At 38.3% G+C, this 16,517-nt stretch overlaps 1 long non-coding RNA gene across 2 annotated transcripts; it reads left to right on the top strand.

The window, feature by feature from the left end:
- The first annotated feature begins 629 nt into the window (after nucleotides 1-629).
- LOC308189425 lies at nucleotides 630-16,022 on the top strand. 2 transcript variants are annotated; one of them, XR_013946359.1, is made up of 5 exons: nucleotides 630-1,549; nucleotides 12,142-12,335; nucleotides 12,421-12,486; nucleotides 12,938-12,972; nucleotides 15,091-16,022. It is a non-coding gene; the product is annotated as an uncharacterized lncRNA (long non-coding RNA). The 2 variants fall into 2 exon arrangements; XR_013946360.1 differs by having other exon boundaries at nucleotides 12,418-12,486.
- The last annotated feature ends 495 nt before the right edge of the window (nucleotides 16,023-16,517 follow it).

Here is a 16,517-nt window from a genome sequence, read left to right as displayed (position 1 = left end):
TTTGGTTTTGCTTCCTTAGCTCCTTGGAGCCTACACCACATTGCTGGGTTCAGTGTCTGCCTTCCATGAGACAGAAATTCAAATTCATCCCTGTCTTAAAGCTCTGGTAATTAATGAATTTTAAAATGAATACATTTTGTACACAATTTAAAAAAAAAATCTATATCATAAGTCTTTGTCCTTTGATCTGGTTATGGGTTTTTTTAATGTTCTGTGAGATTGATAAAAGCCTAATTCATTTTCATGCCATATGGAACATGTACTTTGAAGACCCCAAAATAGTAAATGCTTAGGACAGCAGTGACAGGAAAGAGAACTTTTTGACTGGTAAACTGACTGTACATGAAGTCATGGAAATAAAAACAAGAAACACATGTATGCATGTGCTGAAGTCCCTAAGGTGTTTTCACAACAGGAACATTCTATAAAAGCCTTTTCAATATGTTTCTTCATGATTCTGTCTTCAAATGCCATCTGACCTTAATAAAACTGCCCTGGCTGCTTTACAGGGCATAACACACAGTTCCTAGTGGTCTCTTACAAGCAGCAGTATTTTTATAGTCTTCTCTGATAATCTTTCAGAGCGCAGCCCAGTTCCTGATAAATTGGGGTTTTTCTCCCAGGTTGATTGTGAATGGTTATTAAATATGTAACACGGTGTAAAACATGACCGGGAGTTTATGTGTGGAAAATTTTACACAAAGTGTGAAAGTATGAGTAAAGAAAATTTTTTCTTCCTTCACACACAGATATATATATATTTAATAAAAGCCACTGATCATAAGGTGGACAAAAGTTGTATGTATTCTAATTTTTTTGCTCTTTTAAATGAACTGATTTTATTCAAATTTTTGCAATAGTCATGATTATAGGTTCGGTGTCATCAGTTAAAAGAGTATTTTGCAGTATTTTTCTCATTTTCCTGGAATTTTCTACCAGTTTCTTTCTTCTGTTTTGTGGTGTTTCTTTCAGAAGGTGTTACGGTTTATGTAATAAGATGTTGTATAAAATAAAGTGGCATTAGATTGTTCCATATTTTCCCAAGATGTTGCATTAAATAGGATATTCAAATTCCACTTCCAAATATCTGCATTTTGGCAGTGTTCACCTCTAAGAATGTTTTAGCCCAATACAGATGTTCAAACTGAAATTGGTAGTGTAAAAGCCCATGCAACATTCACATAACAAAGGAACAGTATTTGTGTCTTTATTATTCAAGAACAGTTTGGTACTTTTCTCTCCTATTTTTGCTGTGGGTTTAACTCTGTAGTGAAGGAGAGAGGGGGTTGTGCAAAAACATAAGCCCAAAATCTCAGTTCCTACTGCATAAGTTTTACAAATGTGCTTGCAAAGGGATTTAAGGCATGGCTTGTGTAGGTAGCTAGAAATCTTTCTGCCAAGATGATGTTGAACCTACTAATCAGCAACCCTTGACTTACTTACACTTCGGCAAACTCTGCTCACACACTTCACAGATCAACTCTTTTCTGTAAAGGCCTTTTTGCTACCAGTTCTTATGGAAGAAGTTCCTAATTCCACAGTTCATGAGGTAAGGCCTTAGAATGTATACCACATAATTTGTTTCTTTCTTTCCTTTTTTTTTTTCTTGTCTTTTCCTATTGCAAGTGCATATCTAATATTTTGTTCAGCCATACTCCTGTCGTCTTACTGCTTTTTTCCTCCCACTAAATATCTGCCTTAGAATGTGTTCTCACAAGTATATCTTGCTTTTTTTTTTTCATTTCCAGTTTTAATCTTATTTTCTTGCTCTTCTTCCTAACCACTTGATGTCATTTCATACATTTTTCTGTACTAATATTAGTGTTTCCTCCCACCTCCTTATAATCTTTGATTTTCAATTATATGCTACATCATGAATGATAACATCAAATATGCCTAGACTGAGTACTTACCCCTGCAGTACCCCAGATGAAACCTCTCCCTCCCCTAAACTGATACATGGCCATTTATCATTCCCCTTTGTAATTCTCCTGGAAAGGTTAGATCTAATGGGTTTCTAAGCAAACACATAAAATCTTAACTTCCCTATCAGAAGTGAAGTGGTGGAAGACAGAGTTAGGACTGTCTTTCATCAACATAATATTTATAGCCAAGCAAATGAACACTTCAGCTCTGCAAATCCTAAATTTGTTGCCAGACAGTATCTGGAGATTGTTTTGCATGTTTTGATTAAATGCAGATTCCTTAAACATTTTTTATTTTTTTTTTAACAAAGCCAGAGTCCTGTTTTAGTTCTTGTTCTTTGTTTTCTATGGTAAGGGTCTATGATGAATGAGATGTCCAATTAATGACCCACGTCACTGAGTGTAAAAAGTTTCTTTGTTCACGAATATAGCAGTTCACTTTAACTTTTTACAACAGTTCTGAGGCAAAATCTAAACCTCTGCTCAAACCAGGCACCTGGGGAGACATGTAATAATAATAATTCTCAAGCTTTAAAGCAATTTGGCTTATTTATACATGCGAAAATTGTTGAATGTTTTAGTTTTGCCAAACGCTGGACCTAAGGAAAGAGGTAATCTACTTAAGTAACTAAAATGTACCATTTAATATATCCAGATTCATTTGCTGCTGATGTCTCTTTCCATGCTTCTTAAAAATAATACGCTTGATTCATAACTGTGAAAAAGGCAAAGCTGGACATTTGCAATATCAAAGCAAATGTATTATCAAATTATCTATTGAAAATTAGTTGCCATTATGATTAATGTTTTTGAAAAAGTGGCAGTTCTGGTTTCACTACTATCAGAAATGTTTTTCTCATAGTCTGTGTGACAGACATACGGAAAAAAGAAACCTTCATCAAGAAAATGGGTAAAACTCAAACAACATTTTTCTCCCCGAGCTGAAACATCTGACAGAACTGCAGTCACACTTTGGTCCTCTTGGTGGCCCATGGGGCAGGTTCCTCGTGTTCCCCTAAAGCAGCACGTGGCCTGTGCAAGGGAGCCAGCAGTGAAACATTGTGTGAAACCATAAGTTGTATGAAAAAAAGCAGAAATAATTGCAGAATTCAATAGCACTCATCACTGTAGCTGTTGAATTTCCAGTCACCCTTTCATATGACTCTTGCAATCAAAAAGCTGGATATTGGTGAAGATATTTGCCCTGTCACTGTGGAGTTTTATGAACTCCATTGATGTTTCTTGGTGTTGCAGTGTTTAGTGAAAAGCATATTGCCAACAATTTCTGGTTGTGACTTGCTACAAAAAAGAACTTGCAGTAAAGAAAAAATGTGCATTTTAATTTTTTCTGGAGTGTCTCACTGACTAAGTTAGTGCTGGAGAACATACCTGCTCAGCTGCCTCTAGGAGAGATTTTGTGCATGTCAGTCATGTTCAGCCATGAAGGATTTTGCTTGTTTGTGCCTAAATTTGACCTCCCCATGTCTAAATTGCATGTCCCTGCCACAGTAGGTGTTTCATCAAATGCCTCCCCACCCTGCAAGGTTTCCCCTGATTTGGCCTCTGTGCTCCAGCCAAAAAGTGGTACCTGGCCCCCATCCAGCTCCCTTGGTGGGATGCATGGTGGGCACCTCCATCCACACCAGATGGGTAAGCTGAGGCCACATTAAAGTGCTGATGGTGCTCAGAGGAGTTCCCCTTTTGTAAAGCAGCACAGTGGTCACAGAACAGAACATAGAAGAAAATGCACATCTTACCCTTAGAATAAGACTAGTCAGGTATGTCATCAAATTTGAAAGGGTTTAATGATTGATTTGGATACTTAGAAAGGAACACCTGAACCTTATCCCTGATTGACAATTTCATTTTCCCAAATGCGTACACATACTTAATACCTATTTTATATAATAGGTATTAATTATACCATATGATAATACCTTAATAATTACTTAATATCTATTACATTTTTAAACATTAATTAGAGTAGGGACTAGACCACAGCTATCCTTCTTGCAGTGGAGTGCTGTAACCAGTATGGCAAAGAGGCATCTTCATTCTCTCTTCTTCAGTTAAAAGTGTTCTGAAATGGAGAAACTTTACCAGTCACCCATAAAAAGATCCTGCAGTAGCACACTCTTTAAGAGTGAAATACAGTCCTTTATGAAAAGCAGGGGCTTAGCCTGCGTTTTCCACATCGTATTCCATGTCTTACTCTTTTCAGGCCAGACTGAATCCTTTCTTCTAGCTAACAAAACAATCAAAAGTCAGGTGCCACCATGCTGAGTGATGGTGCCTGAGTAATTGTTTTAGTCTTCCCTATTTCCTCCTACAAATCTGAAGAACATTCTGAAAACCTTATACAGGTTTTATAAACCTGTATTTTTTCTGTGCTGCACGTTTTGGTTTTGGAATTGTAATAGCAGGAGATGCGCCACTGTGAGAATTGTTACATGTTGCTTGTTAAGCTTAAGCAAAAGGTGAGAAGCAATATACAAAACAACAAAACAGGAATATCTGTGTGGTTGCGCTGCCTCAAACAGCAGTACTGATAGAGGAGGGTCTTGTTTAATAACAGTATACAAGTTTAGAGTAGGAGATGGCTGGACTGAAGAACAAATATTTATATTTCCAATATTGGTCTTGCCATAGACTCTGTTACTATTCCAAAGACCATGCTGCAGAACAACAGATGAACACAAAGGAGAAATAGATGGTGAATGGAGATGGCTCAGAGGGGACTATTGTAAGAGTTTCTACACAGTGCTGTCACCAGAAGTGACAGTACGAGCCATCTTGCCGCCTCACCTGAGCTCCATTTCTGGATGGTTGTTTGTTTGTATCTTTCTTCATAAGACTTTTTTTTTTTTTTAAATCCATTGTCCAGGTTGTGAGCCGCAGAACAGTATCTAAATATGAACCTCACTACCAAACTGCTGAGCATAGTTTTCTAGTTCATGTAGGTAGGCATGGACAGTGTTATAAAACATTCTTGACAAATAATATAATACTTCACTAATAGGCTCTATATTAGCCAGAGGAAAGTTTTTAGTAACTTGAGAATCCTGTTAGCTAGCACTGCTTGAAATATGATGACGATTGCTCTAAAAGTTGCTTTATTCTGCTTCCCATAAGACATTTCCTGCCCATAGGAGTCACTGGTAGGGTGAAATATCAAAATATTCATAAGATCTTTCATCAAATATCAAAAGCTCTGTATTTCCCCAGGGAGGCCATTTCCCCTATCAAAGGATATGAGAAATTGTCCAGAATCAGTGTTGCAAGAGCAGCCCCTCCTGCTCCCTCCTCTCTCCCCCCTCTCCTCCTTCCAGCTCCCTCTGAGGCTGCTGCACTCTCTTTCTGCATCTAACTACAATAGTCGGGGTGAATAACAAGAGGTCATCGTAACCCAGTCAGCATGTCCCCACCATCACCTTTAAAACCTTGCTGCTGACCTGCTTACTCTGCCCTTTACCTTAAGTCCTTTCTCTAAGGGTGAAGTTGGGGTGATTTAACTCTGCCCAGAGGGAGGTCATGCTTTTTCTTGCCTACTCCCCTCTTGGCCAACTCATCCCTCATCCTTCTTTTGGGCTGGCTCTGGTGCTCGTCAGGTCTTTCACTGAGCTGGATCAACTTCTGAAGCCAGCAGGAAAATTATCAAAACTTTGCCACCTTAGCTGTCTTCAGGCCAGTGATCTGGCCTGGCCCACCACAGGGCTGACCTTCAGAGCTGGGGGAAGGAAAAGGGCAGGAGGGAAGGAGAGGGAAAGCAGGAAATGGCCATTCATCTCTGGTCTGCCGTTAGTTTAAGTGGTGAAGTGTAATTTTACCCTAAAATTCTCCATTAACTTGACTGAAATTAAAATTGATATGACTAAGATAAAATATGGTGTAAGAATAAAAGAGCCACATGCTGCTTTGCTGTCCATGCACTGAGCTAGTCGTCATAATAAACATGCAGGGTTTTGTGCATAACGTCAAGCACTAAGAAACTGAGTTTTGAGGTAGACGCACTTGTGCTGTGACTTCATTAGGCTCTGGAAAAATCCACTACCTTCCATTCTATTTTTGATACGACTATCAACATTGCCATTTACTTTGCCTTAGGTGCCTGAGGCCACAGGAAAAGAAAGTTCTGAACTTTCACTGTTCACCTGTTAATGATAATGTACTACATCTTAATAGCGTAATACAGGCTTTGGAGCCATAAAATCCTAATCCTTTTGTTCGTTGTTGAAAATTTTCTCTTTTCTCACCACCTTTCCACTGCCTTATGGAACAGTATAAGTTGGTGTAACCTTACGTACAATCACATTAGAAATGATGTGTCTGAGAGAGGAATTTTCTCCTGTAAAGGTGTGTGGCAAGATTAGTTTTGCCTATCTAGAGAAATCAGAGGGCTAAGCTGTGCTGCAGAGGTGCTGGCTTGTGTTATGAGTTGTATGATTATTAATTCCTGAGGAAAAATGGCAGTCCTTGACAATCAGTCTCTGGGACATATATCATTTACTAGAAATGATCTAGTAATCTGCTAGAAATCCACTGAGAAAACGTTTTGATTGTTGAATGTCAGGCACCATCATTTCTATACAGCACACTTGTTACCATTACAATAAAAAAATCTCTCCTTTTTTCCTTCCTTTTAATAATAATACTGCTTTTTTCAAAGACTGGCATACTTTTCAAACTATACCATAGAAGGTGCCTTTTTCTAGATGCTTTACTCAAAAATGCAGCTCAACATATTCCCTTACTAAACCACCCCAAAATCTTGGGTTTTACCTTTCCTCATTTCTAGATTATTTATGTGTGGATCCTCCAGCTCTCACATTGTTCAGATAGATTCCATTTTTCCTACTATAAACTTGCTCAGCCTTGATGCCTGTTGGCATGAGAGCTGACTGTGGCAGAGGAGGACACTGCACTATGAGCTGAAGTATTTAACCTAGCTAATGGGGCCTGTAGCTACCCCACAGCCCCACAGAGCTGATTTAACTCAATGAGACAATTAGAAGAGGGTTTCCATTGTTCATATAATAGAAATAGGAAAAGAGTAAAGTAAAAAATTGGAGGTATCACTATTGCTGTTTTGAAGCCCTAAAACCGTACGGATAGTATTGACAAACACCTGGAAATCTGTTGGCCACGATTAGCACAATCCTCTCTTTCTGAATAACATGCAGCCACCCAAATCCAAGAGCAAGAATACTGGTCTTGGTTTTCAAACCACCTTTAAAAGAGAGGGCCAAACTCAGATAATATCTTAGCTGATGAGCTGCAAAAAATTCCATGTTCACTTGTGTTGTAGGGAATCTGCTGATCAGGAGTGTCGTACACAGGGAGAGGCCTGTATGTTTGTTCAAAGCGGTGGATAGGCTCTGCCTTTCCTTCCAGCTTATGTTGCAGGATCTTAGAGTGTAGGGAACAGCTGTGAAATGAGCATGCATAATGCTTGTTTGCTGCTTTTGAACAAGCACAAATCTCTGTTCTGCTCCTCATATGGGACTGAGCAGTGTGCCAGAAAGTGTGATAATACTGACCTTCTTGTTCCTGAGAGGTACTGGGGTCATGGGTGCTCCACACCACAAATCAGAGAAGCCTTAGGGTGGCTTCTGTTTGCACTGGCTTCTCCTGATAGATCTTCAGCTTCCAGGATTCATATCCTGAAACCAAAGATCCTACTGAGACTAGGCAAAAAAGAAAGAAAATCAACAAGTAACCACTAAACTTAGTTTTGAATAGACTAACTTGGAGAGAGGAGCAATAAGCGGCTTCAGCTTGCAGCAGGGCCTAGCACAGACAAATGATTTGCATCTAAGTAGGAGAACTCTTTACATATCCATCTGTATAAAAAGCAAAGCTATCTACAGCCCATGGGCATTCCAGCAGATGAAGTCTCTGTAAATTGTGCTCCTGGGGACAGGTCCAGGTTCACAGTGCCATTCTGGAGAAAGTGAGAGGCACGTTCTCAAGCTATTGACTACTATGGTCTGTTAGCTGTCATTTCTCCCTTAAATAAATGACTTTTCACTCTCATAGAAAAAAATTCTCAACTAAAAATCTTTAGACAAAGGGTCTGGGATGATGGATAGTAGCAGGGCTGTCACTTGGTGACATGTTGGGAGGCACAGAAGACACTTCATCTGCTCCCCTGTCTTTCCCTACCATGAGCATTTTCCATTTCAGGACAGGAAGAAGTTACTCCAGAAAGAATGGTTTGGGTACCAGACAGTTCAGTCATATCTGAAATGCTGTTAAAAGTGATGTGGGAAACCAGAGGAGCTCCTCACTGGGATCTGAGATACTTGTCCCCTCTGAGAGCCCGTCCCTGGGGCTGTGTGCATCTCAGAGATGTGCAGTACCAGCCTCATTTGCAATTTAGCTTCAAGCCCTCCTGCAGAGAAAGCATTTGGCCTCCCTCCCAAGGAAGACGGTCCCTGTGTGGGGAAATGTGGCCAGAGCAGCTGGAAGGAAGGGCTGATTTTTGCATTGCAGGTGGGGCACAGCTTTGGGGAAGGAGGCACTATTTCCACAGCTGCCGCTATAAATGTTTTTAGGGAAAGCTAAATAACATTTCAGGTGGCCAGTGAAATGAATGGACATTTTCATGTTTGGTTTGCAGAGCTAGCTTGAGTGGATGTTAAATAACACTAGCTTTCTTTAGATTCATGCAGAGAAGGTCTTTAGTTCTGCTTTCTTTAGCTCTGTTTTAGTGTATCATTCTCAGTTCTGGTTTAGCAGAACTTTGGAAATATGTTGTATTTATGCTGCTTTTCTTTTGTGTTGCTTTGATACAAATATTTTCTTAAGCTGTGAAAAAGCCTGTAATTCACAGTAGCGCTAAAGCGGGAGATAAAGGCAGCTCTGCCCTGAGATGTCAGTATCTAGATGGGATGGAGTATTAATTTTCTGTACCCTGTTTCATCCTTAGAGACCAAATATGTCTATAAAACATTAGAAAACTGTTAAAGCAATGTGAACTCCTCGGGCTGATAATGCTATATAAAGTAAACAGGATGAAAGAGGTACTGGTAAGTATACAGGCTTGGTGGTATCAGTTACAATGATACAGATATAATTGCTTACAGTTCTAGTCTAAAACATGAAAAAGGCCTGCCATTTGGTCAGTCCACATTAAATAAACTAGAGATAGTGCTTTGATGTACTGATCTTCTTTTCCTTTGAGGATACCTATTTAAATCTGGCAACACCTTGCCTGTAATGATGAACAGTGAGGGTCTGAGCCTGCTTTCAAATTGGCAAGCAAGGTCAGATCACAATCCCAACGCTAATGAAGTTACATGAAGTCTGTAAGTCTCAGTGCTCCTGGCATCAGAGAGGAAAAACATGCAGCTCTGCCTAGCACAGGCTCACAGCTCTTGACGTCTGCTTTGTTTCACCTGAAGTTATCTCAAAGAACTTCTCCTGCCCCTCCCCAAATTACCCTGTGCTCTGCTTAAGCCAGATGTGCTCTTAACAACTTTTGTTAATACAGTAGTGTGAGCTTGCTGTGTAATTTATTTTTATGGTACTTTTACACGGACAGATTCCCTAACATACTCTTAGTTGAAACATCAAATTCTTTTGCCAGCATAATTTCTTTCATCCAAGGGATGCATGAGGCGTACTTGTCAATATGCATTGCTTCTGCACCAGAAGGATTGCTAATAGAGCTTCACCAGGAAATCTTTTTATTTCCTAAGGAGAACAGGTCTTCAGCTAGGTTTGTATTTAGATGGTTGTCAGGATAGCAAGCTCTGTTGACAACCCAAGAGATACATTACATACCAGTTAAACTGAGCTTTCTAGCTGGTAGAAATCCTTTAGCTGAAAGTGACTGTCCATAAAGTGAACTTCTACTGTTCACAATTTTGGGCATCGCTCCACAAAGGTAGCTTCGAAAAATTTACTTTTAAGGACTCGCTTCAGATAAAACATTGTCAGGACAGCATTTCTATGGGATACCTTAGGAGTGAAGTCTTCAAATCAAAACAATGTTTTTCATAGTGTCTGAGTACTTTGGAAAACTGAGTGTTGGCTCTGTCCCTCTATATACATTATTAACTAGGGATAAGAAATAGTGTGATTGTTTTTTAGTGCTTTGGGTTTTGATTTGGTATTAGAATTGAGAACCTGGGGACAGACCTTCAGTATAAATCAAGCCAAAGAAAACCTTAAGCATTTTGGCAAATAAAAATGATTGTATTAGTAAAACCTATTACTCATAAAATAATGTTGGCAACATTCTTTCTGATTTAACATGAATTTAGAGAAGGAGAGGCTTGGGAATTAAATTGTTACTGTTTTTGCTAGAAGAAAGGTTTGTTGTTTTTTGTTGTTGTTTGTTTTTTAATTGGAAAATTGGAAATACTTTTCTGTTTATGCTTTTTTTTTTTTTTAATGTGAAGGACGTGAAGGGAGATGAACAGTTGTTTTTTGAATAGCTATTTCAAAATACTAGCCAAACCCCGAGAATAGTCGTTTTCTAAAGTTTCAATTTATCTTTTTTAACACTTTTTTTTTTTTAGAATGACATTTAAATTTACAAATAACGACAGTCCCTTATATTTTTTTTATGGTGAATACATTACTTATCAATAAATTTGTTCAGTTAATGCTACCCCATTTTTGCTTTTTTCATGTTTTTCATGACAGAAATTGAATTAAAGTAATGAAACCAGAAATACTGCTAATTTGGTTTGGTTTGGTTGTTTGTTTTTGTGTGTGTTTGTTGTTGTTTTTAATAAATTTATTTTAATGCTAATGTGTATCTAATTAACAAAAGAGAACAAATGTAATAACATTTTCATTCTTTTGACCTTAAAAGGCCTCACACAGAAATTTTTTGCTGTTAGTTTTTCTTGCAGCAAAGCAGCCACGTAGCTAGAATTCCCATTTTATTCCCCCAGATAAGAAAGCTGTGTTGTTCTTTGGTGTGGATATTAATGTTAATAATGTTTAATTTTGACATGGCAGTAATATGATTTCTTTTTATCCATGTGCCTAGCACTAAGCTGTCAGATACTTTATTTCTTCCTAGTTCATACATGAATATTCCAAGTACATCTAAAAGACAGATAGCAGTGAAAAATCTGTATTATTTTATGTAACAGTCACTGGCATAAGGATGTTGGCTCAGGGCTCATATCTATTGCATTTAACCATCAGAAAGGCTGCTTGCCAGTGTGAAGTAACATTTGAGTATCGACTGGGTATTGATTTCAGTGGGACTGACTTCAGTTCCATTGATTTCAGTGGGATTTGGGCATTTCTGAAAATCCTACTTGACATCTAGCTATGATGTTAGATGCCAAATTGTCTTAGGAAAGCCCTGCCTCTTGCATGCTAACATCACATTTTAAAAATGCAGTGTAAGTTCCTGTGTGCTTTAGGCAGCTTTCAAAGTTCTGTCTGCTTGACAGCTCATTTTGGGGAAGGGCATATATTGCCAGATTTTCTAGACCTTGAGCCTATGTAGGCACCACAGAAATTATCTGGTATAGATCTTGTTCTTTGATTTCTTTCCTTATCTGTATACATTGCTTAAAAATCAGACTTGTAGAATAGAGTGGTTACCACAGCACAAGTACATACAAGTGAGTGGAAATGGATCAATTATCCATGTACGTGCTGTTAGGCCGCAGAAAGTGCAAGTTTATAGGGATTATTTTAAACCCCTTCCCTTTCAGAGGGAAGGGATCTCAAACTATCTCACATTTGGTGAAAAATGAAAGCACACATAGAAATTAGCTTAACTACCACGTGGTGATTTGGTAACTCACTGTAAACGTGAGGATGTCTCAGCTCTTCAACTGCACAGTTTAAACTTATATCTGGATTCCAAATACCATTAAATGATGTGCTTTGATCAAGTATTTGACCTAATAATGATTTATGGGTATTTGGGAAAGTTCAGAACAACTGCTCCAAGTTCTAATATATCCTAGAATCTGAGAGTGTTTGAATGTTTTGTCTGTATCCATTTTTTAATTGTTTGCAGACTCCCCTTTTAAGCCACATTATTTATTTATTTATGGCACATAAATCCAGCATTCTGAAGAAGAATGGAACAGAGCTGTGATAGCTGATTACTTTTTGTATTCTTTTATTGGCAGGATAATTAATGTCAGAACAATAAAATTTGCATGTGGTTGTTTTGGGATGTTAGGCATGTCTGTGTGCTAACATGCAATGAAGATGTTTTTATTGCTTTTCACAGCTCTTGGTGTGTACAAATTGCAGCTCAACTTTGACAGATCAGCTAGTGGTCGATCTAGACTGCACATCAGTTCAATAGTGAGGATGAGAAGACATCAGTGCTCCATCTGGATTGGATTCTGCTCTTTTTAAATATTCCTATTGATCAGACACTGTGGAAGAAAGCATATCATATATACACAACGTATTCCTGAAGTATCTCAAAAAGAAATTTCTGTTAGTCTTTTCATTCTTGAGAAGTGAATTATAAGGGTCCAATACGCACATTTTTTCCTAGCAGGAGAGGAAGAGAGAGAGGGAACAAGAGTGAGCCTGCAAGCTGGTAAAACCATTAAAAGAAAATAAGGTGGGGACGGGGAAGGAGTTCGTCTCCGTGTTTCCTTTAGTAACGCATGATAGCAATCATTCCACCTGTGTTGTCCTAACTGCTTTTCATGACCACAGAAGCCACTGCTTAAAAAAACAACCAAATAAAAAAAAAATCATATGAAGAAATTAACACATCTATTTATTTTTTTTCCTCTTCTTTTGCTGCCACTCAAGCCAACTTTCCTTTCCACTTGCCTGGAAGCAGCTGCGCTTCCACTTTTTAATTGGAGAAGCAGTGCTGCTTCATATGAGTAGCATTGGCTTTTGGCAGCTTGAGATGTGTTAAATTCAATCAAAATACCCATGAGCAGCAGAGAAATCAGACATTTTTTTCTTCCCACTCATTACTTGTGAAACCTGAATCTTTTCCCAGGTAGCAAGCACTTCAACTTTTAATTCATTTTTTAATATTTTCTGCATTTAACCAGGTTAAGTTGAAGAAAGACAACATTTTATATATAAGGTGAGTTTGTCTAGATGAAAGAAATTATTTTGAGAAAACTGCTTATTTCCCACCTATCATTTCTCAGGCTGGTATGTCATTGTTATGAAATGTCATGTCTCTTTACAGACTGCCTGAAACTGATTGACATAACTGGAGAGGATGCCTTGGAACTATTTCATGGGAGTTGAGGGCATTTGGAAAAAAAACTCACTTGTCTAAAAAATCACAGTTTGAAGGGGGGGGGGGGAGGATTAAATGTCTCGGCACAAAAAAATTATGTTTTGAGGCATGTTATTTTTTTTAAACTGTTTCATTTCCAATTCAAGATGATATTTCAAATTAGGGGAGGAAGCAGAATGCCCTTATTTCTCATTTTGACACTGTTTTCATGAATAAAATAGTGGATAAGTCTAGTCATTGGCTAAATTGGAAAATATTTAAACTGTCAGGAGAAAACAGGTTGCATGATTTTGTCAAGGCCTTGTGCATGCTTTTATGAGCAACATCTCTATACGTCAATCTTTAAATATCCTATTCTGCACCCATTTAAGTTAACAAATCGCTCTAACTAATAGTGAATAATGGAGAAGGGACTGGCAGAAATAAACGAAATCTGTGTCATGGAATTGGATTTAAAAAAAAAAGTTGGAAAAGCAAAGCTAAATCATAAAACCTGTCTAATTCATCTGATGTCAGAGGAACATGAGGCTGGAATGGATCACAGAAGGGATGTAGTTGAAAGAGACATGGCTTATTAATGATTTTTTAACTGCTATCAGCTGCAACATCCTGCATTCAGCTTAGCTAGTTCTCCTGTAATCTATATCATATCTATACCATCTTCCCTGTGCAATGCATTTACATCCTGAATAGCCTACCTCTCAGAAAAATTATCAGTAGTAATACTGGGGAGAGCTGGGGGAACACAAGGGGAAGAGGACGCTTAAGTACCTCCAAGCACAATGAGAAAATATGATAGTGCAGGCAACTGAGCAAGGAAGATGTAGACAGATGCCCTGGCACAAAGGGGAGGAGAAAGGGTGATAGAGACTGTGGTCAGCAGAGAGTGTCCTGGAATCCTCAATTGTTCAGTAGCTTTGAAACTATATATCCTTGGGAGAAGATGTAACATGATGAAGCTTGAATCCCTAGTCTATTAAAATACTGCTCAGCAAAATCTCCATTACTGTCTTCTCCAGAATTGGATATCCATCCAAGCAACAGAAAAGTGGTCTTAGTGCTGTTCAGATCCCCTACATAAATACCGTTAAATATTTTATCGAAAAATATTTTACTTAGCTGTTATACAGGAACACTTTGCTGTGTCATTGAATATGTATAAGGCAAACATTTTCCCTGAAATGATAGCCTGTGGATCTGTTTGGGTTTGTTGTACTAATTTGTATTTAGGACATGTTCTCCAGGAGAAAAAATATCCAACTACAAACATATGTCTATTTATATATATATATGGAAATGTATAGGAAAAAGAGAGTAATTTCCTTGTACAATACAGATTTCTACTTGTTTTTTGTTTGTTTTGTTTTAATTTGCAATGATAAAATTAATTGGATGAACAGAACAACCCCCAGACAATTTTCATATGCATATATTTAAAGCATCTCAAAGCAGAATAGAGGGATAAGATGGAAGAGAGAGAAGGCGAAAGGAAAGGGGTATAGATGTGGTCTTTATGATTTAATATTTTATTTAGTTTTCTATTATTGCTGCAAAATCTTATGGGACTCACTGTGTCTGCCAAGGGTATAAAAGAGGGAAGAACTTGCCCCACATACTTTTTAAAGTAATGAAGGGAGCTTTTTGAACTGTGTACATCAGTGTGTCTACTCTAGAGGACAATGATCGATTTAGATTTCTTTCCTAGACTAACAGATCTTGGTTCCCTCTAGAATCAATAGAAGTAGTAAGACTGCCATTATAAGTATTTAACTTAAATGTTGTGTCTACCTCTCTCTGAGTGTTTAAGGGGTCATAGGCTAACTGGTCCGGCAGACCTTGAATTAATTGGTCTGACTCATTCAATGCTTTCTTGAATTTCAATTTAAGTACCTACAATTCATTCATCTTACATGTCACAGATGTCACAGTAGATAATCTCTCTACATATTTGTTCAGTCCCTTTCAGCATATTCTTTAAAAGGAAGAGCATTCACCTACAAGACAAGACAGCTTGGAGAGAGGTTGGACAGCTTGGACGTATTTGTTCCTGGTATAGCTTTGTCTTCAGTAAATCTGTAAAACTCACTTTTGCTTCAATGGGAATAGAGGCTGCCAAGCCAGAATGCTTGCTTGAAAATTGTTCTGTATGTCCGCTTTCAAGTGTCTCAGTTGAACTGTAAAACAAAAACACCGTGATGCCCAACAGGCACTGTTATAAAATGAGCAGAATAAATCTGTGAGCCAGGATCTGGTATTTGTGAAGATGTTTTTGATCAGAACAACATATGGTAAAGGGAAATGAATTGAGGCTGATGGTGAACTAAGTCTGATGAAGACTCTTGCACTGATTTTCCCACCCAAAGTAGAAACTGCTGGGTGAGGAGCAACTTCATAAAGTAAGGCCAGCACATCAGGCTCTGCAGATCTGATACAAATGAAGAAATAGCTTCAACAAGTGTCACAGTAGTTTCTCAGGCACAATACTTTAAAATTCTGGCAAGTACATCTCCACTCAAAAATTCGTTGGCAGTCAGTGTATATGTTACTGGATATCTATAACTTCCTCAGTATCTGAAGTCCCCCTGAAACACAGGGTGGTGGGTTAAGAATTGGGTGGCTGCTCTGCTCAGGTATTCAGGTGGTTCATAACTGGCATCACACAGAGGACTTAGCTACTCTCAGTACTGCAGAGAGGAAATGGGTCCTAGTGAAAATATGTGGCCACAAAACAGAGAACAGGATGAAACTTCTTGTGAACAGGGGAGGCCTCTAGAAACATCAGTCCACCACTTGCCTACAGAACAAGAAAATAAGTAGGTGTGATAGATTTGATGGCTATTCTGCAACTGGCACCTCCAGCATTTTCCACCAGGTGAAAAACCTGACTGTGAGACATTTCTCAGGTGTCCAATAAAACCTTTAAGAATCTTGTTTTGGAAGAATCTAAGCAGGGGTGAACTTGATTTTTTCCAGATGCTTGTCCAGCTCTTTTCCCTGTTCTTTTGATATATCCATATGCAGTTCAATTTCTCAGTTTAATCTCAGAGGTTAATTTTTTTTCACTCAGAAACAGTCCAAGAGAGAAAAAATTCTGTCGTGGTGGTGATGCTCATGAAGTAGACTTAATTTAATAGTGTTGTTTTCTCAGACTGATAGTATTCATTATATTGTCATGGTGTGGGTGGGGTGTTAGTGAATGCCTTAAACTCTGTACTCTAGACCAGCGGCATGAGTTCACACCTTACTCCAGATCTGTGCAGAAGGTTGTTCTCAGTTGATAGAGCTATAAGCAGCATTTCACTTCATCGTTCAGGCTGAGAACTGCAGGCCATCAGATATTAACACTCATTCATTGCTCTCTTCTTTGCTTTTAGTTAGAGAAG

This window comes from Anser brachyrhynchus (assembly GCF_964034855.1).
Source record: "Anser brachyrhynchus genome assembly, chromosome: 2".
NCBI lineage: Eukaryota > Metazoa > Chordata > Aves > Anseriformes > Anatidae > Anser > Anser brachyrhynchus.
The sequence above is the reverse complement of the archived record's forward strand: the minus strand, read 5'-3'. Positions and strand labels throughout refer to the sequence as shown.